Source organism: Etheostoma spectabile, chromosome 8 (assembly GCF_008692095.1).
Source record: "Etheostoma spectabile isolate EspeVRDwgs_2016 chromosome 8, UIUC_Espe_1.0, whole genome shotgun sequence".
Classification (NCBI taxonomy): Eukaryota; Metazoa; Chordata; class Actinopteri; order Perciformes; family Percidae; genus Etheostoma; species Etheostoma spectabile.
In genome coordinates this window covers 4,230,726-4,231,097 of record NC_045740.1, presented here as the reverse complement: position 1 = coordinate 4,231,097, position 372 = coordinate 4,230,726, and the positions used below count along the sequence as shown (strand labels likewise).

The following is a 372-nucleotide window of genomic DNA, read 5'->3' as shown; positions in this document are numbered from 1 at the left end:
TGATATGTAGCTCAGTCCAGCTCACAGCAATTGAAGAAAAGCAGATGACCAACACAAAAACAATTGCTAATAAAGCCGCAAGCTGTGATTCCAAGCTCAAACGTTTATTTGTGTCATTCCACGTCCAGTTATTTTTAAAGCACCCCGTAGTGGTCAATTTGAATGAGACTTGCAGTGTTTGTGTGAGGTCATTATGTAGACATTTCCTGGAAGTTGTGTTGATTGGACAAACATTTAGTCATTTATAGCCCGATTTGCACAAATCACCTGCAATTTGTTTGCTATAGCTCCCCCTGGTGTTCAATTTGAACGAAACTTTTAGGGCGTGGTTCAGGTACTTATCCTGAGAGATTTGTGATGATTGGACAATGA

The 372-nt window shown here is 40.1% G+C and overlaps 1 protein-coding gene across 1 annotated transcript in view; it reads right to left on the bottom strand.

The window, feature by feature from the left end:
- Positions 1-372, bottom strand: part of slc35b4 (solute carrier family 35 member B4) — a 6,128-nt gene that overhangs the window by 4,125 nt on the left and 1,631 nt on the right. The window lies entirely within an intron of this gene.